This window comes from Taudactylus pleione, unplaced genomic scaffold, assembly GCF_031769625.1.
Source record: "Taudactylus pleione unplaced genomic scaffold, aTauple2 ptg000282l, whole genome shotgun sequence".
In the NCBI taxonomy this organism is placed as follows: domain Eukaryota; kingdom Metazoa; phylum Chordata; class Amphibia; order Anura; family Myobatrachidae; genus Taudactylus; species Taudactylus pleione.
The window spans coordinates 13,987,411-14,013,292 of record NW_028284684.1 but is presented as its reverse complement, the minus strand read 5'-3'; the positions used below and the strand labels follow the sequence as shown (position 1 = coordinate 14,013,292).

General features: G+C 39.2%; 9 non-coding genes across 9 annotated transcripts; all 9 read right to left on the bottom strand.

Annotated features, from left to right (window-relative positions):
* Positions 1-1,282: 1,282 nt before the first annotated feature.
* On the bottom strand, positions 1,283-1,354 carry TRNAD-GUC (transfer RNA aspartic acid (anticodon GUC)). Its single transcript has one exon. It is a non-coding gene; the product is annotated as a tRNA-Asp (tRNA).
* Positions 1,355-3,295: 1,941 nt separating this feature from the next.
* TRNAD-GUC (transfer RNA aspartic acid (anticodon GUC)) lies at positions 3,296-3,367 on the bottom strand. Its single transcript has one exon. It is a non-coding gene; the product is annotated as a tRNA-Asp (tRNA).
* Positions 3,368-5,309: 1,942 nt separating this feature from the next.
* Positions 5,310-5,381, bottom strand: TRNAD-GUC (transfer RNA aspartic acid (anticodon GUC)). The gene has a single exon. It is a non-coding gene; the product is annotated as a tRNA-Asp (tRNA).
* Positions 5,382-7,323: 1,942 nt separating this feature from the next.
* On the bottom strand, positions 7,324-7,395 carry TRNAD-GUC (transfer RNA aspartic acid (anticodon GUC)). Its single transcript has one exon. It is a non-coding gene; the product is annotated as a tRNA-Asp (tRNA).
* Positions 7,396-9,337: 1,942 nt separating this feature from the next.
* On the bottom strand, positions 9,338-9,409 carry TRNAD-GUC (transfer RNA aspartic acid (anticodon GUC)). The gene has a single exon. It is a non-coding gene; the product is annotated as a tRNA-Asp (tRNA).
* A 1,942-nt stretch (positions 9,410-11,351) lies between these two features.
* Positions 11,352-11,423, bottom strand: TRNAD-GUC (transfer RNA aspartic acid (anticodon GUC)). Its single transcript has one exon. It is a non-coding gene; the product is annotated as a tRNA-Asp (tRNA).
* A 1,942-nt stretch (positions 11,424-13,365) lies between these two features.
* TRNAD-GUC (transfer RNA aspartic acid (anticodon GUC)) lies at positions 13,366-13,437 on the bottom strand. Its single transcript has one exon. It is a non-coding gene; the product is annotated as a tRNA-Asp (tRNA).
* A 5,987-nt stretch (positions 13,438-19,424) lies between these two features.
* TRNAD-GUC (transfer RNA aspartic acid (anticodon GUC)) lies at positions 19,425-19,496 on the bottom strand. Its single transcript has one exon. It is a non-coding gene; the product is annotated as a tRNA-Asp (tRNA).
* A 3,989-nt stretch (positions 19,497-23,485) lies between these two features.
* TRNAD-GUC (transfer RNA aspartic acid (anticodon GUC)) lies at positions 23,486-23,557 on the bottom strand. Its single transcript has one exon. It is a non-coding gene; the product is annotated as a tRNA-Asp (tRNA).
* Between the last annotated feature and the right edge of the window lie 2,325 nt (positions 23,558-25,882).

Below are 25,882 nucleotides of genomic sequence, written 5' to 3'. Positions count from 1 at the left end.
TGGATATTCTATACCATACAATTTTAATACATGGGAATCCTGAATATAAAGTCCAATAAATGCTGGATTTGCCATGTTGTACATGTTCTAAGCAATATCTTTTAGATTATAGCTGATATAGGGCCTGATTCAGAGCCGCTTGCTGCTAGTGAGTGCTTGCTCAGAATAACGGCGGTTTTTTATGTTTTGTATTTGTTTTTTTCTTTCATCAGGCCGCTCGCTAAGCTGTGGGTGACTACCCACAGCTTTTGCGAGTGGCCTGGAGCCCATCGTGATTATCGTGACCATCAGGCTTGCGAGGAGAACCTGTGGAAGGGTCTGAGCTCTCACGAGCCCGAGTAAACTTCCTGCTCTAATAGAACAGGAAGTCCACTACTGACATCACTAGTGATGTCAGTAGGGCCACCCACAAACACCAGGCGTTCCTAAGGGAATGCCTGCATTTGTGCAGCCCCCCCCCTCCCCGCATACAAAACGCGGTGAGTTATCAATCAACATTGACAGCCGCTCCGTCTTGTAGCTAGACCCATATCGATGGAGCAGCCGTCGCTGGACGGATCTTGCGCATGCACACGCCGGAGGCGGCGCATGGGTAGTGGGGGACCGTCGAACCACTTACGAGTGTTGTGCGCTTGTGAGTGTGTCTGAATCAGGCCCATAGTCCTTAGGAAAATTTTTGGGTGCTTGCCAAAGACATGTAAATGAAGTGCTTGTTAAAAAATAAAATCCATTCTACTAACCATTGCAAAATGGAATTTGGGTCTTGAGGACCCACCTCATGGAGTTGGGCTTAGACAGCACAAGAAAATTGCTTGAGAAGTTACTTGACCTATACTGTTCTTGAGAATGGGGCCCAGCAATGTGGTCTTTCAATGCTAGAAATGTCAAAATAATTCTGAATGTTGTAGTTTGATGTCCTAGAAAATGTGTGCAGTTTTCATTCCAAAAAGTGGCATACACCAATATGCCAACCTCCTTGCCTATATTTTATTTCTACATATAAAAATGTAAGTATGTATAAACCTTCCCAAAATACCAAACCATTCTGATTTATTCCATAGCCACCTAACGCCAACAAATGGTAATAGAAGTATATCATTACAGTTGGTACATTTTGTTTTCTCTATCTGCTATTCCATTTGTATGGATCTATGAGGGTTTCCTTTAAGTACACATCTCAATATATTATAGTTTGGGTTGTTATTTATGCATGCCATAACATTTGTATTATTATTTTTCCACTGTGTCTGAAATGGAATATTGGAGAAATAAAAGTTATAGCCTCCCCGTCGGGGAATTGAACCCCGGTCTCCCGCGTGACAGGCGGGGATACTCACCACTATACTAACGAGGATCAGCTGTGTGCTGTGATTTCTGGTCCAGTCCAGAAAAGTGATTTTCAACTAAGAGTTGTTATAATTTCATTGGGTAATGAAAATGATTGAAATCATTTATACATCAATTTGTTAGTGTACTCTTTCACCATATATCAGATCCATGTCGATTCTTCTGCATCATGAGCTAGGTCAAATGCTTATAGAAATTGCCCCAGCTATCATTTTCTTACTCTACCCATGTCCGATAATCCCTGGACTGAGATGTTCTAGGATTTTACTGTTGATTTGCCAGTGTTTATAGGTATTTCTATGAATTGATTTATGGTTGACCATTTCTGATGCTTGATTGTATATTTAGTAATTCAAGATCCTTTAAAAAGCTCAAATGAATTTAGCAAAACCTATTACCCCTTATCAATTTTTTTCTAATTAGAATTTGCTTAGAAATCCTTGAATGGCTAAAAGACTATTATGCTAGAGACCAATGGTAGCTCTGCATGAGGAATATTAAACTCCAAATCTCTTCTGCTAAATTATGCCCAAATTATGTGAATGCTATAAAAATTGATAATTTATTCTATTATTCAGCTACTGTTTCCAACTTAATTAAAAAAAAAAATATATATATATATATATTCACTCTTCTTTTAAGGCACCAATAAATATCTATGCATTTTCTGGATATTCTATACATACAATTTTAATACATGGGAATCCTGAATATAAAGTCCAATAAATGCTGGATTTGCCATGTTGTACATGTTCTAAGCAATATCTTTTAGATTATAGCTGATATAGGGCCTGATTCAGAGCCGCTTGCTGCTAGTGAGTGCTTGCTCAGAATAACGGCGTTTTTTTATGTTTTGTATTTGTTTTTTTCTTTCATCAGGCCGCTCGCTAAGCTGTGGGTGACTACCCACAGCTTTTGCGAGTGGCCTGGAGCCCATCGCGATTATCGTGACCATCAGGCTTGCGAGGAGACCCTGTGGAAGGGTCTGAGCTCTCACAAGCCCGAGTAAACTTCCTGCTCTAATAGAACAGGAAGTCCACTACTGACATCACTAGTGATGTCAGTAGGGCCACCCACAAACACCAGGCGTTCCTAAGGGAATGCCTGCATTTGTGCAGCCCCCCCCTCCCCGCATACAAAACGCGGTGAGTTATCAATCAACATTGACAGCCACTCCGTCTTGTAGCTAGACCCATATCGATGGAGCAGCCGTCGCTGGACGGATCTTGCGCATGCACACGCCGGAGGCGGCGCATGGGTAGTGGGGGACCGTCGAACCACTTACGAGTGTTGTGCGCTTGCGAGTGTGTCTGAATCAGGCCCATAGTCCTTAGGAAAATTTTTGGGTGCTTGCCAAAGACATGTAAATGAAGTGCTTGTTAAAAAATAAAATCCATTCTACTAACCATTGCAAAATGGAATTTGGGTCTTGAGGACCCACCTCATGGAGTTGGGCTTAGACAGCACAAGAAAATTGCTTGAGAAGTTACTTGACCTATACTGTTCTTGAGAATGGGGCCCAGCAATGTGGTCTTTCAATGCTAGAAATGTCAAAATAATTCTGAATGTTGTAGTTTGATGTCCTAGAAAATGTGTGCAGTTTTCATTCCAAAAAGTGGCATACACCAATATGCCAACCTCCTTGCCTATATTTTATTTCTACATATAAAAATGTAAGTATGTATAAACCTTCCCAAAATACCAAACCATTCTGATTTATTCCATAGCCACCTAACGCCAACAAATGGTAATAGAAGTATATCATTACAGTTGGTACATTTTGTTTTCTCTATCTGCTATTCCATTTGTATGGATCTATGAGGGTTTTCTTTAAGTACACATCTCAATATATTATAGTTTGGGTTGTTATTTATGCATGCCATAACATTTGTATTATTATTTTTCCACTGTGTCTGAAATGGAATATTGGAGAAATAAAAGTTATAGCCTCCCCGTCGGGGAATTGAACCCCGGTCTCCCGCGTGACAGGCGGGGATACTCACCACTATACTAACGAGGATCAGCTGTGTGCTGTGATTTCTGGTCCAGTCCAGAAAAGTGATTTTCAAGTAAGAGTTGTTATAATTTCCTTGGGTAATGAAAATGATTGAAATCATTTATACATCAATTTGTTAGTGTACTCTTTCACCATATATCAGATCCATGTCGATTCTTCTGCATCATGAGCTAGGTCAAATGCTTATAGAAATTGCCCCAGCTATCATTTTCTTACTCTACCCATGTCCGATAATCCCTGGACTGAGATGTTCTAGGATTTTACTGTTGATTTGCCAGTGTTTATAGGTATTTCTATGAATTGATTTATGGTTGACCATTTCTGATGCTTGATTGTATATTTAGTAATTCAAGATCCTTTAAAAAGCTCAAATGAATTTAGCAAAACCTATTACCCCTTATCAATTTTTTTCTAATTAGAATTTGCTTAGAAATCCTTGAATGGCTAAAAGACTATTATGCTAGAGACCAATGGTAGCTCTGCATGAGGAATATTAAACTCCAAATCTCTTCTGCTAAATTATGCCCAAATTATGTGAATGCTATAAAAATTGATAATTTATTCTATTATTCAGCTACTGTTTCCAACTTAATTAAAAAAAAAAAAATATATATATATATATTCACTCTTCTTTTAAGGCACCAATAAATATCTATGCATTTTCTGGATATTCTATACATACAATTTTAATACATGGGAATCCTGAATATAAAGTCCAATAAATGCTGGATTTGCCATGTTGTACATGTTCTAAGCAATATCTTTTAGATTATAGCTGATATAGGGCCTGATTCAGAGCCGCTTGCTGCTAGTGAGTGCTTGCTCAGAATAACGGCGGTTTTTTATGTTTTGTATTTGTTTTTTTCTTTCATCAGGCCGCTCGCTAAGCTGTGGGTGACTACCCACAGCTTTTGCGAGTGGCCTGGAGCCCATCGTGATTATCGTGACCATCAGGCTTGCGAGGAGAACCTGTGGAAGGGTCTGAGCTCTCACGAGCCCGAGTAAACTTCCTGCTCTAATAGAACAGGAAGTCCACTACTGACATCACTAGTGATGTCAGTAGGGCCACCCACAAACACCAGGCGTTCCTAAGGGAATGCCTGCATTTGTGCAGCCCCCCCCCTCCCCGCATACAAAACGCGGTGAGTTATCAATCAACATTGACAGCCGCTCCGTCTTGTAGCTAGACCCATATCGATGGAGCAGCCGTCGCTGGACGGATCTTGCGCATGCACACGCCGGAGGCGGCGCATGGGTAGTGGGGGACCGTCGAACCACTTACGAGTGTTGTGCGCTTGCGAGTGTGTCTGAATCAGGCCCATAGTCCTTAGGAAAATTTTTGGGTGCTTGCCAAAGACATGTAAATGAAGTGCTTGTTAAAAAATAAAATCCATTCTACTAACCATTGCAAAATGGAATTTGGGTCTTGAGGACCCACCTCATGGAGTTGGGCTTAGACAGCACAAGAAAATTGCTTGAGAAGTTACTTGACCTATACTGTTCTTGAGAATGGGGCCCAGCAATGTGGTCTTTCAATGCTAGAAATGTCAAAATAATTCTGAATGTTGTAGTTTGATGTCCTAGAAAATGTGTGCAGTTTTCATTCCAAAAAGTGGCATACACCAATATGCCAACCTCCTTGCCTATATTTTATTTCTACATATAAAAATGTAAGTATGTATAAACCTTCCCAAAATACCAAACCATTCTGATTTATTCCATAGCCACCTAACGCCAACAAATGGTAATAGAAGTATATCATTACAGTTGGTACATTTTGTTTTCTCTATCTGCTATTCCATTTGTATGGATCTATGAGGGTTTCCTTTAAGTACACATCTCAATATATTATAGTTTGGGTTGTTATTTATGCATGCCATAACATTTGTATTATTATTTTTCCACTGTGTCTGAAATGGAATATTGGAGAAATAAAAGTTATAGCCTCCCCGTCGGGGAATTGAACCCCGGTCTCCCGCGTGACAGGCGGGGATACTCACCACTATACTAACGAGGATCAGCTGTGTGCTGTGATTTCTGGTCCAGTCCAGAAAAGTGATTTTCAACTAAGAGTTGTTATAATTTCCTTGGGTAATGAAAATGATTGAAATCATTTATACATCAATTTGTTAGTGTACTCTTTCACCATATATCAGATCCATGTCGATTCTTCTGCATCATGAGCTAGGTCAAATGCTTATAGAAATTGCCCCAGCTATCATTTTCTTACTCTACCCATGTCCGATAATCCCTGGACTGAGATGTTCTAGGATTTTACTGTTGATTTGCCAGTGTTTATAGGTATTTCTATGAATTGATTTATGGTTGACCATTTCTGATGCTTGATTGTATATTTAGTAATTCAAGATCCTTTAAAAAGCTCAAATGAATTTAGCAAAACCTATTACCCCTTATCAATTTTTTTCTAATTAGAATTTGCTTAGAAATCCTTGAATGGCTAAAAGACTATTATGCTAGAGACCAATGGTAGCTCTGCATGAGGAATATTAAACTCCAAATCTCTTCTGCTAAATTATGCCCAAATTATGTGAATGCTATAAAAATTGATAATTTATTCTATTATTCAGCTACTGTTTCCAACTTAATTAAAAAAAAAAAATATATATATATATATATTCACTCTTCTTTTAAGGCACCAATAAATATCTATGCATTTTCTGGATATTCTATACATACAATTTTAATACATGGGAATCCTGAATATAAAGTCCAATAAATGCTGGATTTGCCATGTTGTACATGTTCTAAGCAATATCTTTTAGATTATAGCTGATATAGGGCCTGATTCAGAGCCGCTTGCTGCTAGTGAGTGCTTGCTCAGAATAACGGCGTTTTTTTATGTTTTGTATTTGTTTTTTTCTTTCATCAGGCCGCTCGCTAAGCTGTGGGTGACTACCCACAGCTTTTGCGAGTGGCCTGGAGCCCATCGCGATTATCGTGACCATCAGGCTTGCGAGGAGACCCTGTGGAAGGGTCTGAGCTCTCACAAGCCCGAGTAAACTTCCTGCTCTAATAGAACAGGAAGTCCACTACTGACATCACTAGTGATGTCAGTAGGGCCACCCACAAACACCAGGCGTTCCTAAGGGAATGCCTGCATTTGTGCAGCCCCCCCCTCCCCGCATACAAAACGCGGTGAGTTATCAATCAACATTGACAGCCGCTCCGTCTTGTAGCTAGACCCATATCGATGGAGCAGCCGTCGCTGGACGGATCTTGCGCATGCACACGCCGGAGGCGGCGCATGGGTAGTGGGGGACCGTCGAACCACTTACGAGTGTTGTGCGCTTGCGAGTGTGTCTGAATCAGGCCCATAGTCCTTAGGAAAATTTTTGGGTGCTTGCCAAAGACATGTAAATGAAGTGCTTGTTAAAAAATAAAATCCATTCTACTAACCATTGCAAAATGGAATTTGGGTCTTGAGGACCCACCTCATGGAGTTGGGCTTAGACAGCACAAGAAAATTGCTTGAGAAGTTACTTGACCTATACTGTTCTTGAGAATGGGGCCCAGCAATGTGGTCTTTCAATGCTAGAAATGTCAAAATAATTCTGAATGTTGTAGTTTGATGTCCTAGAAAATGTGTGCAGTTTTCATTCCAAAAAGTGGCATACACCAATATGCCAACCTCCTTGCCTATATTTTATTTCTACATATAAAAATGTAAGTATGTATAAACCTTCCCAAAATACCAAACCATTCTGATTTATTCCATAGCCACCTAACGCCAACAAATGGTAATAGAAGTATATCATTACAGTTGGTACATTTTGTTTTCTCTATCTGCTATTCCATTTGTATGGATCTATGAGGGTTTCCTTTAAGTACACATCTCAATATATTATAGTTTGGGTTGTTATTTATGCATGCCATAACATTTGTATTATTATTTTTCCACTGTGTCTGAAATGGAATATTGGAGAAATAAAAGTTATAGCCTCCCCGTCGGGGAATTGAACCCCGGTCTCCCGCGTGACAGGCGGGGATACTCACCACTATACTAACGAGGATCAGCTGTGTGCTGTGATTTCTGGTCCAGTCCAGAAAAGTGATTTTCAAGTAAGAGTTGTTATAATTTCCTTGGGTAATGAAAATGATTGAAATCATTTATACATCAATTTGTTAGTGTACTCTTTCACCATATATCAGATCCATGTCGATTCTTCTGCATCATGAGCTAGGTCAAATGCTTATAGAAATTGCCCCAGCTATCATTTTCTTACTCTACCCATGTCCGATAATCCCTGGACTGAGATGTTCTAGGATTTTACTGTTGATTTGCCAGTGTTTATAGGTATTTCTATGAATTGATTTATGGTTGACCATTTCTGATGCTTGATTGTATATTTAGTAATTCAAGATCCTTTAAAAAGCTCAAATGAATTTAGCAAAACCTATTACCCCTTATCAATTTTTTTCTAATTAGAATTTGCTTAGAAATCCTTGAATGGCTAAAAGACTATTATGCTAGAGACCAATGGTAGCTCTGCATGAGGAATATTAAACTCCAAATCTCTTCTGCTAAATTATGCCCAAATTATGTGAATGCTATAAAAATTGATAATTTATTCTATTATTCAGCTACTGTTTCCAACTTAATTAAAAAAAAAAAATATATATATATATATATTCACTCTTCTTTTAAGGCACCAATAAATATCTATGCATTTTCTGGATATTCTATACATACAATTTTAATACATGGGAATCCTGAATATAAAGTCCAATAAATGCTGGATTTGCCATGTTGTACATGTTCTAAGCAATATCTTTTAGATTATAGCTGATATAGGGCCTGATTCAGAGCCGCTTGCTGCTAGTGAGTGCTTGCTCAGAATAACGGCGTTTTTTTATGTTTTGTATTTGTTTTTTTCTTTCATCAGGCCGCTCGCTAAGCTGTGGGTGACTACCCACAGCTTTTGCGAGTGGCCTGGAGCCCATCGCGATTATCGTGACCATCAGGCTTGCGAGGAGACCCTGTGGAAGGGTCTGAGCTCTCACAAGCCCGAGTAAACTTCCTGCTCTAATAGAACAGGAAGTCCACTACTGACATCACTAGTGATGTCAGTAGGGCCACCCACAAACACCAGGCGTTCCTAAGGGAATGCCTGCATTTGTGCAGCCCCCCCCTCCCCGCATACAAAACGCGGTGAGTTATCAATCAACATTGACAGCCGCTCCGTCTTGTAGCTAGACCCATATCGATGGAGCAGCCGTCGCTGGACGGATCTTGCGCATGCACACGCCGGAGGCGGCGCATGGGTAGTGGGGGACCGTCGAACCACTTACGAGTGTTGTGCGCTTGCGAGTGTGTCTGAATCAGGCCCATAGTCCTTAGGAAAATTTTTGGGTGCTTGCCAAAGACATGTAAATGAAGTGCTTGTTAAAAAATAAAATCCATTCTACTAACCATTGCAAAATGGAATTTGGGTCTTGAGGACCCACCTCATGGAGTTGGGCTTAGACAGCACAAGAAAATTGCTTGAGAAGTTACTTGACCTATACTGTTCTTGAGAATGGGGCCCAGCAATGTGGTCTTTCAATGCTAGAAATGTCAAAATAATTCTGAATGTTGTAGTTTGATGTCCTAGAAAATGTGTGCAGTTTTCATTCCAAAAAGTGGCATACACCAATATGCCAACCTCCTTGCCTATATTTTATTTCTACATATAAAAATGTAAGTATGTATAAACCTTCCCAAAATACCAAACCATTCTGATTTATTCCATAGCCACCTAACGCCAACAAATGGTAATAGAAGTATATCATTACAGTTGGTACATTTTGTTTTCTCTATCTGCTATTCCATTTGTATGGATCTATGAGGGTTTCCTTTAAGTACACATCTCAATATATTATAGTTTGGGTTGTTATTTATGCATGCCATAACATTTGTATTATTATTTTTCCACTGTGTCTGAAATGGAATATTGGAGAAATAAAAGTTATAGCCTCCCCGTCGGGGAATTGAACCCCGGTCTCCCGCGTGACAGGCGGGGATACTCACCACTATACTAACGAGGATCAGCTGTGTGCTGTGATTTCTGGTCCAGTCCAGAAAAGTGATTTTCAAGTAAGAGTTGTTATAATTTCCTTGGGTAATGAAAATGATTGAAATCATTTATACATCAATTTGTTAGTGTACTCTTTCACCATATATCAGATCCATGTCGATTCTTCTGCATCATGAGCTAGGTCAAATGCTTATAGAAATTGCCCCAGCTATCATTTTCTTACTCTACCCATGTCCGATAATCCCTGGACTGAGATGTTCTAGGATTTTACTGTTGATTTGCCAGTGTTTATAGGTATTTCTATGAATTGATTTATGGTTGACCATTTCTGATGCTTGATTGTATATTTAGTAATTCAAGATCCTTTAAAAAGCTCAAATGAATTTAGCAAAACCTATTACCCCTTATCAATTTTTTTCTAATTAGAATTTGCTTAGAAATCCTTGAATGGCTAAAAGACTATTATGCTAGAGACCAATGGTAGCTCTGCATGAGGAATATTAAACTCCAAATCTCTTCTGCTAAATTATGCCCAAATTATGTGAATGCTATAAAAATTGATAATTTATTCTATTATTCAGCTACTGTTTCCAACTTAATTAAAAAAAAAATATATATATATATATATATTCACTCTTCTTTTAAGGCACCAATAAATATCTATGCATTTTCTGGATATTCTATACATACAATTTTAATACATGGGAATCCTGAATATAAAGTCCAATAAATGCTGGATTTGCCATGTTGTACATGTTCTAAGCAATATCTTTTAGATTATAGCTGATATAGGGCCTGATTCAGAGCCGCTTGCTGCTAGTGAGTGCTTGCTCAGAATAACGGCGTTTTTTTATGTTTTGTATTTGTTTTTTTCTTTCATCAGGCCGCTCGCTAAGCTGTGGGTGACTACCCACAGCTTTTGCGAGTGGCCTGGAGCCCATCGCGATTATCGTGACCATCAGGCTTGCGAGGAGACCCTGTGGAAGGGTCTGAGCTCTCACAAGCCCGAGTAAACTTCCTGCTCTAATAGAACAGGAAGTCCACTACTGACATCACTAGTGATGTCAGTAGGGCCACCCACAAACACCAGGCGTTCCTAAGGGAATGCCTGCATTTGTGCAGCCCCCCCCTCCCCGCATACAAAACGCGGTGAGTTATCAATCAACATTGACAGCCGCTCCGTCTTGTAGCTAGACCCATATCGATGGAGCAGCCGTCGCTGGACGGATCTTGCGCATGCACACGCCGGAGGCGGCGCATGGGTAGTGGGGGACCGTCGAACCACTTACGAGTGTTGTGCGCTTGCGAGTGTGTCTGAATCAGGCCCATAGTCCTTAGGAAAATTTTTGGGTGCTTGCCAAAGACATGTAAATGAAGTGCTTGTTAAAAAATAAAATCCATTCTACTAACCATTGCAAAATGGAATTTGGGTCTTGAGGACCCACCTCATGGAGTTGGGCTTAGACAGCACAAGAAAATTGCTTGAGAAGTTACTTGACCTATACTGTTCTTGAGAATGGGGCCCAGCAATGTGGTCTTTCAATGCTAGAAATGTCAAAATAATTCTGAATGTTGTAGTTTGATGTCCTAGAAAATGTGTGCAGTTTTCATTCCAAAAAGTGGCATACACCAATATGCCAACCTCCTTGCCTATATTTTATTTCTACATATAAAAATGTAAGTATGTATAAACCTTCCCAAAATACCAAACCATTCTGATTTATTCCATAGCCACCTAACGCCAACAAATGGTAATAGAAGTATATCATTACAGTTGGTACATTTTGTTTTCTCTATCTGCTATTCCATTTGTATGGATCTATGAGGGTTTCCTTTAAGTACACATCTCAATATATTATAGTTTGGGTTGTTATTTATGCATGCCATAACATTTGTATTATTATTTTTCCACTGTGTCTGAAATGGAATATTGGAGAAATAAAAGTTATAGCCTCCCCGTCGGGGAATTGAACCCCGGTCTCCCGCGTGACAGGCGGGGATACTCACCACTATACTAACGAGGATCAGCTGTGTGCTGTGATTTCTGGTCCAGTCCAGAAAAGTGATTTTCAAGTAAGAGTTGTTATAATTTCCTTGGGTAATGAAAATGATTGAAATCATTTATACATCAATTTGTTAGTGTACTCTTTCACCATATATCAGATCCATGTCGATTCTTCTGCATCATGAGCTAGGTCAAATGCTTATAGAAATTGCCCCAGCTATCATTTTCTTACTCTACCCATGTCCGATAATCCCTGGACTGAGATGTTCTAGGATTTTACTGTTGATTTGCCAGTGTTTATAGGTATTTCTATGAATTGATTTATGGTTGACCATTTCTGATGCTTGATTGTATATTTAGTAATTCAAGATCCTTTAAAAAGCTCAAATGAATTTAGCAAAACCTATTACCCCTTATCAATTTTTTTCTAATTAGAATTTGCTTAGAAATCCTTGAATGGCTAAAAGACTATTATGCTAGAGACCAATGGTAGCTCTGCATGAGGAATATTAAACTCCAAATCTCTTCTGCTAAATTATGCCCAAATTATGTGAATGCTATAAAAATTGATAATTTATTCTATTATTCAGCTACTGTTTCCAACTTAATTAAAAAAAAAAAATATATATATATATATATTCACTCTTCTTTTAAGGCACCAATAAATATCTATGCATTTTCTGGATATTCTATACATACAATTTTAATACATGGGAATCCTGAATATAAAGTCCAATAAATGCTGGATTTGCCATGTTGTACATGTTCTAAGCAATATCTTTTAGATTATAGCTGATATAGGGCCTGATTCAGAGCCGCTTGCTGCTAGTGAGTGCTTGCTCAGAATAACGGCGTTTTTTTATGTTTTGTATTTGTTTTTTTCTTTCATCAGGCCGCTCGCTAAGCTGTGGGTGACTACCCACAGCTTTTGCGAGTGGCCTGGAGCCCATCGCGATTATCGTGACCATCAGGCTTGCGAGGAGACCCTGTGGAAGGGTCTGAGCTCTCACAAGCCCGAGTAAACTTCCTGCTCTAATAGAACAGGAAGTCCACTACTGACATCACTAGTGATGTCAGTAGGGCCACCCACAAACACCAGGCGTTCCTAAGGGAATGCCTGCATTTGTGCAGCCCCCCCCTCCCCGCATACAAAACGCGGTGAGTTATCAATCAACATTGACAGCCGCTCCGTCTTGTAGCTAGACCCATATCGATGGAGCAGCCGTCGCTGGACGGATCTTGCGCATGCACACGCCGGAGGCGGCGCATGGGTAGTGGGGGACCGTCGAACCACTTACGAGTGTTGTGCGCTTGCGAGTGTGTCTGAATCAGGCCCATAGTCCTTAGGAAAATTTTTGGGTGCTTGCCAAAGACATGTAAATGAAGTGCTTGTTAAAAAATAAAATCCATTCTACTAACCATTGCAAAATGGAATTTGGGTCTTGAGGACCCACCTCATGGAGTTGGGCTTAGACAGCACAAGAAAATTGCTTGAGAAGTTACTTGACCTATACTGTTCTTGAGAATGGGGCCCAGCAATGTGGTCTTTCAATGCTAGAAATGTCAAAATAATTCTGAATGTTGTAGTTTGATGTCCTAGAAAATGTGTGCAGTTTTCATTCCAAAAAGTGGCATACACCAATATGCCAACCTCCTTGCCTATATTTTATTTCTACATATAAAAATGTAAGTATGTATAAACCTTCCCAAAATACCAAACCATTCTGATTTATTCCATAGCCACCTAACGCCAACAAATGGTAATAGAAGTATATCATTACAGTTGGTACATTTTGTTTTCTCTATCTGCTATTCCATTTGTATGGATCTATGAGGGTTTCCTTTAAGTACACATCTCAATATATTATAGTTTGGGTTGTTATTTATGCATGCCATAACATTTGTATTATTATTTTTCCACTGTGTCTGAAATGGAATATTGGAGAAATAAAAGTTATAGCCTCCCCGTCGGGGAATTGAACCCCGGTCTCCCGCGTGACAGGCGGGGATACTCACCACTATACTAACGAGGATCAGCTGTGTGCTGTGATTTCTGGTCCAGTCCAGAAAAGTGATTTTCAAGTAAGAGTTGTTATAATTTCCTTGGGTAATGAAAATGATTGAAATCATTTATACATCAATTTGTTAGTGTACTCTTTCACCATATATCAGATCCATGTCGATTCTTCTGCATCATGAGCTAGGTCAAATGCTTATAGAAATTGCCCCAGCTATCATTTTCTTACTCTACCCATGTCCGATAATCCCTGGACTGAGATGTTCTAGGATTTTACTGTTGATTTGCCAGTGTTTATAGGTATTTCTATGAATTGATTTATGGTTGACCATTTCTGATGCTTGATTGTATATTTAGTAATTCAAGATCCTTTAAAAAGCTCAAATGAATTTAGCAAAACCTATTACCCCTTATCAATTTTTTTCTAATTAGAATTTGCTTAGAAATCCTTGAATGGCTAAAAGACTATTATGCTAGAGACCAATGGTAGCTCTGCATGAGGAATATTAAACTCCAAATCTCTTCTGCTAAATTATGCCCAAATTATGTGAATGCTATAAAAATTGATAATTTATTCTATTATTCAGCTACTGTTTCCAACTTAATTAAAAAAAAAAAAATATATATATATATTCACTCTTCTTTTAAGGCACCAATAAATATCTATGCATTTTCTGGATATTCTATACATACAATTTTAATACATGGGAATCCTGAATATAAAGTCCAATAAATGCTGGATTTGCCATGTTGTACATGTTCTAAGCAATATCTTTTAGATTATAGCTGATATAGGGCCTGATTCAGAGCCGCTTGCTGCTAGTGAGTGCTTGCTCAGAATAACGGCGGTTTTTAATGTTTTGTATTTGTTTTTTTCTTTCATCAGGCCGCTCGCTAAGCTGTGGGTGACTACCCACAGCTTTTGCGAGTGGCCTGGAGCCCATCGCGATTATCGTGACCATCAGGCTTGCGAGGAGACCCTGTAGAAGGGTCTGAGCTCTCAAAAGCCCGAGTAAACTTCCTGCTCTAATAGAACAGGAAGTCCACTACTGACATCACTAGTGATGTCAGTAGGGCCACCCACAAACACCAGGCGTTCCTAAGGGAATGCCTGCATTTGTGCAGCCACCCCCCCCCCTCCCCGCATACAAAACGCGGTGAGTTATCAATAAACATTGACAGCCACTCCGTCTTGTAGCTAGACCCATATCGATGGAGCAGCCGTCACTGGACAGATCTTGCGCATGCACACGCCGGAGGCGGCGCATGGGTAGTGGGGGACCGTCGAACCACTTACGAGTGTTGTGCGCTTGCGAGTGTGTCTGAATCAGGCCCATAGTCCTTAGGAAAATTTTTGGGTGCTTGCCAAAGACATGTAAATGAAGTGCTTGTTAAAAAATAAAATCCATTCTACTAACCATTGCAAAATGGAATTTGGGTCTTGAGGACCCACCTCATGGAGTTGGGCTTAGAAAGCACAAGAAAATTGCTTGAGAAGTTACTTGACCTATACTGTTCTTGAGAATGGGGCCCAGCAATGTGGTCTTTCAATGCTAGAAATGTCAAAATAATTCTGAATGTTGTAGTTTGTTCTCCTAGAAAATGTGTGCAGTTTTCATTCCAAAAAGTGGCATACACCAATATGCCAACCTCCTTGCCTATATTTTATTTCTACATATAAAAATGTAAGTATGTATAAACCTTCCCAAAATACCAAACCATTCTGATTTATTCCATAGCCACCTAACGCCAACAAATGGTAATAGAAGTATATCATTACAGTTGGTACATTTTGTTTTCTCTATCTGCTATTCCATTTGTATGGATCTATGAGGGTTTCCTTTAAGTACACATCTCAATATATTATAGTTTGGGTTGTTATTTATGCATGCCATAACATTTGTATTATTATTTTTCCACTGTGTCTGAAATGGAATATTGGAGAAATAAAAGTTATAGCCTCCCCGTCAGGGAATTGAACCACGGTCTCCCGCGTGACAGGCGGAGATACTCACCACTATACTAACGAGGATCAGCTGTGTGCTGTGATTTCTGGTCCAGTCCAGAAAAGTGATTTTCAACTAAGAGTTGTTATACTTTCCTTGGGTAATGAAAATGATTGAAATCATTTATACATCAATTTGTTAGTGTACTCTTTCACCATATATCAGATCCATGTCGATTCTTCTGCATCATGAGCTAGGTCAAATGCTTATAGAAATTGCCCCAGCTATCATTTTCTTACTCTACCCATGTCCGATAATCCCTGGACTGAGATGTTCTAGGATTTTACTGTTGATTTGCCAGTGTTTATAGGTATTTCTATGAATTGATTTATGGTTGACCATTTCTGATGCTTGATTGTATATTTAGTAATTCAAGATCCTTTAAAAAGCTCAAATGAATTTAGCAAAACCCATTACCCCTTATCAACTTTTTTCTAATTAGAATTTGCTTAGAAATCCTTGAATGGCTAAAAGACTATTATGCTAGAGACCAATGGTAGCTCTGCATGAGGAATATTAAACTCCAAATCTCTTCTGCTAAATTATGCCCAAATTATGTGAATGCTATAAAAATTGATAATTTATTCTATTATTCAGCTACTGTTTCCAACTTAATTAAAAAAAAAAATATAAATATATATTCACTCTGCTTTTAAGGCACCAATAAATATCTATGCATTTTCTGGATATTCTATACATACAATTTTAATACATGGGAATCCTGAATATAAAGTCCAATAAATGCTGGATTTGCCATGTTGTACATGTTCTAAGCAATATCTTTTAGATTATAGCTGATATAGGGCCTGATTCAGAGCCGCTTGCTGCTAGTGAGTGCTTGCTCAGAATAACGGCGTTTTTTTATGTTTTGTATTTGTTTTTTTCTTTCATCAGGCCGCTCGCTAAGCTGTGGGTGACTACCCACAGCTTTTGCGAGTGGCCTGGAGCCCATCGCGATTATCGTGACCATCAGGCTTGCGAGGAGACCCTGTGGAAGGGTCTGAGCTCTCACAAGCCCGAGTAAACTTCCTGCTCTAATAGAACAGGAAGTCCACTACTGACATCACTAGTGATGTCAGTAGGGCCACCCACAAACACCAGGCGTTCCTAAGGGAATGCCTGCATTTGTGCAGCCCCCCCCTCCCCGCATACAAAACGCGGTGAGTTATCAATCAACATTGACAGCTGCTCCGTCTTGTAGCTAGACCCATATCGATGGAGCAGCCGTCACTGGACAGATCTTGCGCATGCACACGCCGGAGGCGGCGCATGGGTAGTGGGGGACCGTCGAACCACTTACGAGTGTTGTGCGCTTGCGAGTGTGTCTGAATCAGGCCCATAGTCCTTAGGAAAATTTTTGGGTGCTTGCCAAAGACATGTAAATGAAGTGCTTGTTAAAAAATAAAATCCATTCTACTAACCATTGCAAAATGGAATTTGGGTCTTGAGGACCCACCTCATGGAGTTGGGCTTAGAAAGCACAAGAAAATTGCTTGAGAAGTTACTTGACCTATACTGTTCTTGAGAATGGGGCCCAGCAATGTGGTCTTTCAATGCTAGAAATGTCAAAATAATTCTGAATGTTGTAGTTTGTTCTCCTAGAAAATGTGTGCAGTTTTCATTCCAAAAAGTGGCATACACCAATATGCCAACCTCCTTGCCTATATTTTATTTCTACATATAAAAATGTAAGTATGTATAAACCTTCCCAAAATACCAAACCATTCTGATTTATTCCATAGCCACCTAACGCCAACAAATGGTAATAGAAGTATATCATTACAGTTGGTACATTTTGTTTTCTCTATCTGCTATTCCATTTGTATGGATCTATGAGGGTTTCCTTTAAGTACACATCTCAATATATTATAGTTTGGGTTGTTATTTATGCATGCCATAACATTTGTATTATTATTTTTCCACTGTGTCTGAAATGGAATATTGGAGAAATAAAAGTTATAGCCTCCCCGTCAGGGAATTGAACCACGGTCTCCCGCGTGACAGGCGGAGATACTCACCACTATACTAACGAGGATCAGCTGTGTGCTGTGATTTCTGGTCCAGTCCAGAAAAGTGATTTTCAACTAAGAGTTGTTATACTTTCCTTGGGTAATGAAAATGATTGAAATCATTTATACATCAATTTGTTAGTGTACTCTTTCACCATATATCAGATCCATGTCGATTCTTCTGCATCATGAGCTAGGTCAAATGCTTATAGAAATTGCCCCAGCTATCATTTTCTTACTCTACCCATGTCCGATAATCCCTGGACTGAGATGTTCTAGGATTTTACTGTTGATTTGCCAGTGTTTATAGGTATTTCTATGAATTGATTTATGGTTGACCATTTCTGATGCTTGATTGTATATTTAGTAATTCAAGATCCTTTAAAAAGCTCAAATGAATTTAGCAAAACCCATTACCCCTTATCAACTTTTTTCTAATTAGAATTTGCTTAGAAATCCTTGAATGGCTAAAAGACTATTATGCTAGAGACCAATGGTAGCTCTGCATGAGGAATATTAAACTCCAAATCTCTTCTGCTAAATTATGCCCAAATTATGTGAATGCTATAAAAATTGATAATTTATTCTATTATTCAGCTACTGTTTCCAACTTAATTAAAAAAAAAAAAAAATATATATATATATATATATATATATATATATTCACTCTTCTTTTAAGGCACCAATAAATATCTATGCATTTTCTGGATATTCTATACCATACAATTTTAATACATGGGAATCCTGAATATAAAGTCCAATAAATGCTGGATTTGCCATGTTGTACATGTTCTAAGCAATATCTTTTAGATTATAGCTGATATAGGGCCTGATTCAGAGCCGCTTGCTGCTAGTGAGTGCTTGCTCAGAATAACGGCGGTTTTTTATGTTTTGTATTTGTTTTTTTCTTTCATCAGGCCGCTCGCTAAGCTGTGGGTGACTACCCACAGCTTTTGCGAGTGGCCTGGAGCCCATCGTGATTATCGTGACCATCAGGCTTGCGAGGAGACCCTGTGGAAGGGTCTGAGCTCTCACGAGCCCGAGTAAACTTCCTGCTCTAATAGAACAGGAAGTCCACTACTGACATCACTAGTGATGTCAGTAGGGCCACCCACAAACACCAGGCGTTCCTAAGGGAATGCCTGCATTTGTGCAGCCCCCCCCCCTCCCCGCATACAAAACGCGGTGAGTTATCAATCAACATTGACAGCCGCTCCGTCTTGTAGCTAGACCCATATCGATGGAGCAGCCGTCGCTGGACGGATCTTGCGCATGCACACGCCGGAGGCGGCGCATGGGTAGTGGGGGACCGTCGAACCACTTACGAGTGTTGTGCGCTTGCGAGTGTGTCTGAATCAGGCCCATAGTCCTTAGGAAAATTTTTGGGTGCTTGCCAAAGACATGTAAATGAAGTGCTTGTTAAAAAATAAAATCCATTCTACTAACCATTGCAAAATGGAATTTGGGTCTTGAGGACCCACCTCATGGAGTTGGGCTTAGACAGCACAAGAAAATTGCTTGAGAAGTTACTTGACCTATACTGTTCTTGAGAATGGGGCCCAGCAATGTGGTCTTTCAATGCTAGAAATGTCAAAATAATTCTGAATGTTGTAGTTTGATGTCCTAGAAAATGTGTGCAGTTTTCATTCCAAAAAGTGGCATACACCAATATGCCAACCTCCTTGCCTATATTTTATTTCTACATATAAAAATGTAAGTATGTATAAACCTTCCCAAAATACCAAACCATTCTGATTTATTCCATAGCCACCTAACGCCAACAAATGGTAATAGAAGTATATCATTACAGTTGGTACGTTTTGTTTTCTCTATCTGCTATTCCATTTGTATGGATCTATGAGGGTTTCCTTTAAGTACACATCTCAATATATTATAGTTTGGGTTGTTATTTATGCATGCCATAACATTTGTATTATTATTTTTCCACTGTGTCTGAAATGGAATATTGGAGAAATAAAAGTTATAGCCTCCCCGTCGGGGAATTGAACCCCGGTCTCCCGCGTGACAGGCGGGGATACTCACCACTATACTAACGAGGATCAGCTGTGTGCTGTGATTTCTGGTCCAGTCCAGAAAAGTGATTTTCAAGTAAGAGTTGTTATAATTTCCTTGGGTAATGAAAATGATTGAAATCATTTATACATCAATTTGTTAGTGTACTCTTTCACCATATATCAGATCCATGTCGATTCTTCTGCATCATGAGCTAGGTCAAATGCTTATAGAAATTGCCCCAGCTATCATTTTCTTACTCTACCCATGTCCGATAATCCCTGGACTGAGATGTTCTAGGATTTTACTGTTGATTTGCCAGTGTTTATAGGTATTTCTATGAATTGATTTATGGTTGACCATTTCTGATGCTTGATTGTATATTTAGTAATTCAAGATCCTTTAAAAAGCTCAAATGAATTTAGCAAAACCTATTACCCCTTATCAATTTTTTTCTAATTAGAATTTGCTTAGAAATCCTTGAATGGCTAAAAGACTATTATGCTAGAGACCAATGGTAGCTCTGCATGAGGAATATTAAACTCCAAATCTCTTCTGCTAAATTATGCCCAAATTATGTGAATGCTATAAAAATTGATAATTTATTCTATTATTCAGCTACTGTTTCCAACTTAATTAAAAAAAAAAAATATATATATATATATATTCACTCTTCTTTTAAGGCACCAATAAATATCTATGCATTTTCTGGATATTCTATACATACAATTTTAATACATGGGAATCCTGAATATAAAGTCCAATAAATGCTGGATTTGCCATGTTGTACATGTTCTAAGCAATATCTTTTAGATTATAGCTGATATAGGGCCTGATTCAGAGCCGCTTGCTGCTAGTGAGTGCTTGCTCAGAATAACGGCGGTTTTTAATGTTTTGTATTTGTTTTTTTCTTTCATCAGGCCGCTCGCTAAGCTGTGGGTGACTACCCACAGCTTTTGCGAGTGGCCTGGAGCCCATCGCGATTATCGTGACCATCAGGCTTGCGAGGAGACCCTGTAGAAGGGTCTGAGCTCTCAAAAGTCCGAGTAAACTTCCTGCTCTAATAGAACAGGAAGTCCACTACTGACATCACTAGTGATGTCAGTAGGGCCACCCACAAACACCAGGCGTTCCTAAGGGAATGCCTGCATTTGTGCAGCCACCCCCCCCCCTCCCCGCATACAAAACGCGGTGAGTTATCAATAAACATTGACAGCCGCTCCGTCTTGTAGCTAGACCCATATCGATGGAGCAGCCGTCACTGGACAGATCTTGCGCATGCACACGCCGGAGGCGGCGCATGGGTAGTGGGGGACCGTCGAACCACTTACGAGTGTTGTGCGCTTGCGAGTGTGTCTGAATCAGGCCCATAGTCCTTAGGAAAATTTTTGGGTGCTTGCCAAAGACATGTAAATGAAGTGCTTGTTAAAAAATAAAATCCATTCTACTAACCATTGCAAAATGGAATTTGGGTCTTGAGGACCCACCTCATGGAGTTGGGCTTAGAAAGCACAAGAAAATTGCTTGAGAAGTTACTTGACCTATACTGTTCTTGAGAATGGGGCCCAGCAATGTGGTCTTTCAATGCTAGAAATGTCAAAATAATTCTGAATGTTGTAGTTTGTTCTCCTAGAAAATGTGTGCAGTTTTCATTCCAAAAAGTGGCATACACCAATATGCCAACCTCCTTGCCTATATTTTATTTCTACATATAAAAATGTAAGTATGTATAAACCTTCCCAAAATACCAAACCATTCTGATTTATTCCATAGCCACCTAACGCCAACAAATGGTAATAGAAGTATATCATTACAGTTGGTACATTTTGTTTTCTCTATCTGCTATTCCATTTGTATGGATCTATGAGGGTTTCCTTTAAGTACACATCTCAATATATTATAGTTTGGGTTGTTATTTATGCATGCCATAACATTTGTATTATTATTTTTCCACTGTGTCTGAAATGGAATATTGGAGAAATAAAAGTTATAGCCTCCCCGTCAGGGAATTGAACCACGGTCTCCCGCGTGACAGGCGGAGATACTCACCACTATACTAACGAGGATCAGCTGTGTGCTGTGATTTCTGGTCCAGTCCAGAAAAGTGATTTTCAACTAAGAGTTGTTATACTTTCCTTGGGTAATGAAAATGATTGAAATCATTTATACATCAATTTGTTAGTGTACTCTTTCACCATATATCAGATCCATGTCGATTCTTCTGCATCATGAGCTAGGTCAAATGCTTATAGAAATTGCCCCAGCTATCATTTTCTTACTCTACCCATGTCCGATAATCCCTGGACTGAGATGTTCTAGGATTTTACTGTTGATTTGCCAGTGTTTATAGGTATTTCTATGAATTGATTTATGGTTGACCATTTCTGATGCTTGATTGTATATTTAGTAATTCAAGATCCTTTAAAAAGCTCAAATGAATTTAGCAAAACCCATTACCCCTTATCAACTTTTTTCTAATTAGAATTTGCTTAGAAATCCTTGAATGGCTAAAAGACTATTATGCTAGAGACCAATGGTAGCTCTGCATGAGGAATATTAAACTCCAAATCTCTTCTGCTAAATTATGCCCAAATTATGTGAATGCTATAAAAATTGATAATTTATTCTATTATTCAGCTACTGTTTCCAACTTAATTAAAAAAAAAAAAAAATATATATATATATATATATATATATATATATATATATATTCACTCTTCTTTTAAGGCACCAATAAATATCTATGCATTTTCTGGATATTCTATACCATACAATTTTAATACATGGGAATCCTGAATATAAAGTCCAATAAATGCTGGATTTGCCATGTTGTACATGTTCTAAGCAATATCTTTTAGATTATAGCTGATATAGGGCCTGATTCAGAGCCGCTTGCTGCTAGTGAGTGCTTGCTCAGAATAACGGCGGTTTTTTATGTTTTGTATTTGTTTTTTTCTTTCATCAGGCCGCTCGCTAAGCTGTGGGTGACTACCCACAGCTTTTGCGAGTGGCCTGGAGCCCATCGTGATTATCGTGACCATCAGGCTTGCGAGGAGACCCTGTGGAAGGGTCTGAGCTCTCACGAGCCCGAGTAAACTTCCTGCTCTAATAGAACAGGAAGTCCACTACTGACATCACTAGTGATGTCAGTAGGGCCACCCACAAACACCAGGCGTTCCTAAGGGAATGCCTGCATTTGTGCAGCCCCCCCCCCTCCCCGCATACAAAACGCGGTGAGTTATCAATCAACATTGACAGCCGCTCCGTCTTGTAGCTAGACCCATATCGATGGAGCAGCCGTCGCTGGACGGATCTTGCGCATGCACACGCCGGAGGCGGCGCATGGGTAGTGGGGGACCGTCGAACCACTTATGAGTGTTGTGCGCTTGCGAGTGTGTCTGAATCAGGCCCATAGTCCTTAGGAAAATTTTTGGGTGCTTGCCAAAGACATGTAAATGAAGTGCTTGTTAAAAAATAAAATCCATTCTACTAACCATTGCAAAATGGAATTTGGGTCTTGAGGACCCACCTCATGGAGTTGGGCTTAGACAGCACAAGAAAATTGCTTGAGAAGTTACTTGACCTATACTGTTCTTGAGAATGGGGCCCAGCAATGTGGTCTTTCAATGCTAGAAATGTCAAAATAATTCTGAATGTTGTAGTTTGATGTCCTAGAAAATGTGTGCAGTTTTCATTCCAAAAAGTGGCATACACCAATATGCCAACCTCCTTGCCTATATTTTATTTCTACATATAAAAATGTAAGTATGTATAAACCTTCCCAAAATACCAAACCATTGTGATTTATTCCATAGCCACCTAACGCCAACAAATGGTAATAGAAGTATATCATTACAGTTGGTACGTTTTGTTTTCTCTATCTGCTATTCCATTTGTATGGATCTATGAGGGTTTCCTTTAAGTACACATCTCAATATATTATAGTTTGGGTTGTTATTTATGCATGCCATAACATTTGTATTATTATTTTTCCACTGTGTCTGAAATGGAATATTGGAGAAATAAAAGTTATAGCCTCCCCGTCGGGGAATTGAACCCCGGTCTCCCGCGTGACAGGCGGGGATACTCACCACTATACTAACGAGGATCAGCTGTGTGCTGTGATTTCTGGTCCAGTCCAGAAAAGTGATTTTCAAGTAAGAGTTGTTATAATTTCCTTGGGTAATGAAAATGATTGAAATCATTTATACATCAATTTGTTAGTGTACTCTTTCACCATATATCAGATCCATGTCGATTCTTCTGCATCATGAGCTAGGTCAAATGCTTATAGAAATTGCCCCAGCTATCATTTTCTTACTCTACCCATGTCCGATAATCCCTGGACTGAGATGTTCTAGGATTTTACTGTTGATTTGCCAGTGTTTATAGGTATTTCTATGAATTGATTTATGGTTGACCATTTCTGATGCTTGATTGTATATTTAGTAATTCAAGATCCTTTAAAAAGCTCAAATGAATTTAGCAAAACCTATTACCCCTTATCAATTTTTTTCTAATTAGAATTTGCTTAGAAATCCTTGAATGGCTAAAAGACTATTATGCTAGAGACCAATGGTAGCTCTGCATGAGGAATATTAAACTCCAAATCTCTTCTGCTAAATTATGCCCAAATTATGTGAATGCTATAAAAATTGATAATTTATTCTATTATTCAGCTACTGTTTCCAACTTAATTAAAAAAAAAAAATATATATATATATATATTCACTCTTCTTTTAAGGCACCAATAAATATCTATGCATTTTCTGGATATTCTATACATACAATTTTAATACATGGGAATCCTGAATATAAAGTCCAATAAATGCTGGATTTGCCATGTTGTACATGTTCTAAGCAATATCTTTTAGATTATAGCTGATATAGGGCCTGATTCAGAGCCGCTTGCTGCTAGTGAGTGCTTGCTCAGAATAACGGCGGTTTTTTATGTTTTGTATTTGTTTTTTTCTTTCATCAGGCCGCTCGCTAAGCTGTGGGTGACTACCCACAGCTTTTGCGAGTGGCCTGGAGCCCATCGCGATTATCGTGACCATCAGGCTTGCGAGGAGACCCTGTGGAAGGGTCTGAGCTCTCACGAGCCCGAGTAAACTTCCTGCTCTAATAGAACAGGAAGTCCACTACTGACATCACTAGTGATGTCAGTAGGGCCACCCACAAACACCAGGCGTTCCTAAGGGAATGCCTGCATTTGTGCAGCCCCCCCCTCCCCGCATACAAAACGCGGTGAGTTATCAATCAACATTGACAGCCGCTCCGTCTTGTAGCTAGACCCATATCGATGGAGCAGCCGTCGCTGGACGGATCTTGCGCATGCACACGCCGGAGGCGGCGAATGGGTAGTGGGGGACCGTCGAACCACTTACGAGTGTTGTGCGCTTGCGAGTGTGTCTGAATCAGGCCCATAGTCCTTAGGAAAATTTTTGGGTGCTTGCCAAAGACATGTAAATGAAGTGCTTGTTAAAAAATAAAATCCATTCTACTAACCATTGCAAAATGGAATTTGGGTCTTGAGGACCCACCTCATGGAGTTGGGCTTAGACAGCACAAGAAAATTGCTTGAGAAGTTACTTGACCTATACTGTTCTTGAGAATGGGGCCCAGCAATGTGGTCTTTCAATGCTAGAAATGTCAAAATAATTCTGAATGTTGTAGTTTGATGTCCTAGAAAATGTGTGCAGTTTTCATTCCAAAAAGTGGCATACACCAATATGCCAACCTCCTTGCCTATATTTTATTTCTACATATAAAAATGTAAGTATGTATAAACCTTCCCAAAATACCAAACCATTCTGATTTATTCCATAGCCACCTAACGCCAACAAATGGTAATAGAAGTATATCATTACAGTTGGTACATTTTGTTTTCTCTATCTGCTATTCCATTTGTATGGATCTATGAGGGTTTCCTTTAAGTACACATCTCAATATATTATAGTTTGGGTTGTTATTTATGCATGCCATAACATTTGTATTATTATTTTTCCACTGTGTCTGAAATGGAATATTGGAGAAATAAAAGTTATAGCCTCCCCGTCAGGGAATTGAACCACGGTCTCCCGCGTGACAGGCAGAGATACTCACCACTATACTAACGAGGATCAGCTGTGTGCTGTGATTTCTGGTCCAGTCCAGAAAAGTGATTTTCAACTAAGAGTTGTTATAATTTCCTTGGGTAATGAAAATGATTGAAATCATTTATACATCAATTTGTTAGTGTACTCTTTCACCATATATCAGATCCATGTCGATTCTTCTGCATCATGAGCTAGGTCAAATGCTTATAGAAATTGCCCCAGCTATCATTTTCTTACTCTACCCATGTCCGATAATCCCTGGACTGAGATGTTCTAGGATTTGCTGTTGATTTGCCAGTGTTTATAGGTATTTCTATGAATTGATTTATGGTTGA